The 3,855-nt window shown below is 46.2% G+C and overlaps 1 protein-coding gene across 1 annotated transcript in view; it reads right to left on the minus strand.

Annotated features, from left to right (window-relative positions):
- Positions 1–3,855, minus strand: part of dnah7 (dynein, axonemal, heavy chain 7) — a 170,550-nt gene that overhangs the window by 117,463 nt on the left and 49,232 nt on the right.

Consider the following 3,855-nt stretch of genomic DNA (forward strand, 5'->3'; position numbering starts at 1 on the left):
GCAGAGATCTGAGGAGCAGTTAACCATAGTCCTCAGAAATCCACCGGAATCGTTTAAAATTCCAACACAAAGAAAAATGAAGGAAACGGACATCGGCAAAAAGACATGCACCCGGCGGAATTTCCTGCGGCACCTGAGCAATCCCGGAAATGGAACGTCAAGGATATACAGTGCCTTGCGAAAGTATTCGGCCCCCTTGAACTTTTCAACCTTTTGACACATTTCAGGCTTCAAACATAAAGATATAAAAAAGAGTATTTTTTTATATAAAAAAATAAAAAACTGAAAAGTGGTGCGTGCAAAATTATTCGGCCCCCTTGCGTTAATACTTTGTAGAGCCACCTTTTGCTGCGATTACAGCTGCAAGTGCTTGGGGTATTCTCTATCAGTTTTGCACATCGAGAGACTGAAGTTCTTGCCCATTCTTCTTGCAAAACAGCTGGAACTCAGTGAGGTTGGATGGAGAGCGTTTGTGAACAGCAGGGTTCAGTTCTTTCCACAGATTCTCGATTGGATTCAAGTCGGGACTTTTACTTGGCCATTTCAACACCTGATACGTTTATTTGTGAACCATTTCTTTGTAATTTTGCTGTAGGTTTGGGATCATTGTCTGTTGGAAGATAAATCTCCGTCCCAGTTTCAGGTCTTTTGCAGACTCCAACAGGTTGTTCATCCAGAATGGTCCTGTATTTGGCTGCATCCATCTTCTTCTCAATTTGAACCATCTTCCCTGTCCCTGCTGAAGAAAAGCAGGCCCAAACCATGATGCTGCCACCACCATGTTTGACAGAGGGGATGGTGTGTTGAGGATGATGAGCTGTGTTGCCTTTACGCCAAACATATCGTTTTGCATTGTGGCCAAAAAGTTCAATTTTGGTTTCATCTGACCAGAGCACCTTCTTCCACATGTTTGGTGTGTCTCCCAGGTGGCTTGTGGCAAACTTTAGACAAGACTTTTTATGGATATCTTTGAGAAATGGCTTTGTTCTTGCCACTCTTCCATGAAGGCCAGATTTGTGCAGTGTACGACTGATTTTTTCCTATGACAGACTCTCCCCCCTCAGCTGTAGTTCTCTGCAGTTCATCCAGAGGGATCATGGGCTTCTTGGCTGCATCTCTGATCGTCTTCTCCTTGTCTGAGCTGAAAGTTCCAGGGATGGCCAGGTCTTGGTAGATTTGCAGTGTCTGAACTCCTTCCATTTCAAAATGATCGCTTGCCACAGTGCTCCTTGGATGTTTAAAGCTTGGGAAATCTTTTGTATCCAAATCCGCTTTAAACTTCTCCACAACGTATTACGGACCTGCCTGGTGTGTTCCTTGGTCTTCATGATGCTCTCTCTGCACTTTCAACAGAACCCTGAGACTATCACAGAGCAGGTTGCATTTATCAGAGACTTGATCACACACAGGTGGATTCTATTTATCACACATCAGTCATTTAGGACACATTGGATCATTCAAGATCCTCGCTGAACTTCTGGAGTGAGTTTTCGCACTGAAGTAAAGGGCCCAAAAATTTTGCACGCACACTTTTCAGTTTTTTTTTTGCTAAAAAAGTTTAAAATATCCAATAGATTTCGTTCCACTTCACAATTGTGTCCCACTTGTTGGTGATTCTTCACAAAAATAAAAATGTTATATCTCTATGTTTGAAGCCTGAAATGTGTCAAAAGGTTGAAAAGTTCAAGGGGGCCGAAACTTTCGCAAGGCACTGTAGCATACACCTACAGTAAATCACGTGTGTAGCTGCCAGTAGCTCCTCACAGGACGTTGATGGTCCGAAACCACAATAATTTGACAAATAATGCATTAGTTGAAGCCTGAGAAGATGGATTTTTACATGATCAACATATCTTCTGCATGAATCCAGCACCCGTGGCAAGGTACAATTTCAGGTCCCTCAGAATCATCTCAAGTTCACATTTATGCTCTCTCTAGTATGAAACACTGATGATACCTATCCATGTAAATTTTTCTCTGAGTCTCAAAAAGGCACTATAAATGTATTGTATGTTTCCTTGGCCTCTTGGACTGTAAAGCTTTTTTCATTCCCTCACAAAAACTGCTTATGTGTGTTGACATTAGTGCTGGCGATTTACTGCACATTTTTTGTTTATAAGGAAATATATGAAAGACGATGGTTTGTTGTGTCAATATTTTTCTAGCAGTGCATCATTGCACTACGTTTAAGGTAACACTAAAACAGAAATATATTCCTTTGGCAACATCCACTCCAATTCCACAGTGGGGCCCAATACTTGACACACAGTGCCCTAACAAAATCTATGATGGACAGTAATAGAGATTTCACCTGAGGTCTGTCTAGCAACGTTAATGATTCTAAACTGAAAGCAACGCACAGCCTAATATCCTCTGAATAAAATAGATAAAATGCAGGAAGAACAAACCACAGCCAAAGTAAAACATAGAGTAGCATAGAACATGGCATATCGGCCTTTTATGCTCCTCATGTCAAGAAAGAAAAAATAATCTTTAGAAAAAAGAAAATAGTTGGAGTGCTCGGAAGTTCAACAAATGAGGTGCTCTTGGGATGGGCGGATAGTTAGCATCAAATCTGTTAAAGAACAGATTGAGCCAACGAACTCAATCTGTTCTTTAACAGATTTGATGCTCTGCTCCTGCCCCACCCCCCTTAACACAACTGCTGTCTCCAACCTCCAACCCCACACTTCCCCCCCCTCCCCCCTCACTGTCCCTTGTCCTCCTCCTGGGAGAGCCCTACCTCCCCCTCCTCTAGCCCTCCGTTAACACCTCTCTCCAGCCTGACTCCCCCTCCCCCTAACCCACCTGTGACCTCTGGGTGCCTCACTGCTGACCAGGTGAGAAGACAGCTGACCAGACTCCACTCTAATAAGGCTGCAGCCCTGATGGTATCCATCCTGGGGTGCTCAAAGCCTGTGCCTCTCAGCTATGTGGAGTCTTTCACCATGTCTTCAACCTGAGCCTTAGTTCTCTAAAGGTCCCCGTGCAGTGGAAACATCTTGCCTCGTTTCTGTGCCAAAGACGCCCACGTCACGTGACGCCAAGGACTACAGACCCATGCACTGACCTCCCAAATTATGAAGACCCTGGAGAGACGGTTCTGAACAGCTGCGGCCCATGGTGAGCCTCTCCTGGACCCCCTCCAGTTCGCCTACCAGCCCCGGTTGGGAGTTAGGACGCCATCATCTTCCTGCTCAAACCCATATACGCCCACCTGGACAAGCCGCGAGCACGGTGAGGTTCATGTTTTTTGACTTCTCCAGTGCTTTCAACACCATCCGGCCTGCCCTGCTGAGTGAGAGCTGACAACGATGCAGGTGGATCCCCCCCTTGTGTCCTGGATTGGTTGACTACCTGACTGCAGACCACAGTATGTGCCCTGCAACACTGTGTGTGCAGACGAGTGTCGCAACACCGGGGCCCCGCAGGGGACTGCCCCTCCCTTCCTCTTCACCATCACACAGACTTCAACTACCACACAGAGTCCTGCCATCTTCAGAAGTTTTCTGATGACTCTGCTGTGTTGGATGTACAGCGAGGGGGACGAGGCGATACATCCAACCACAGCAGAGTCATCAGAGAGCTGTGGTGTTGGGGACTTTGTCACGAGTGAGCAGAACCATCCACAGCTCAACGTGACAAGACCAAGGAGCTGGTGGTGGATCGGAGAGCCAAGGCAGCAGTGAGCCCTGTTTCCATCCAGGGGGTCAGTGTGGACATTGTGGAGGCCACAATACCTGGGGTGCACTTAGACAATAACTGGACTGGGCCAGAACACTCAAGCCCTCACAGGAAGGCCAAAGCCGTCTCTATTTTCTGAGGAGGGCTGAGGTCCTATCTCTCTCAACAACA

Source organism: Etheostoma spectabile, chromosome 4, assembly GCF_008692095.1.
Source record: "Etheostoma spectabile isolate EspeVRDwgs_2016 chromosome 4, UIUC_Espe_1.0, whole genome shotgun sequence".
Classification (NCBI taxonomy): domain Eukaryota; kingdom Metazoa; phylum Chordata; class Actinopteri; order Perciformes; family Percidae; genus Etheostoma; species Etheostoma spectabile.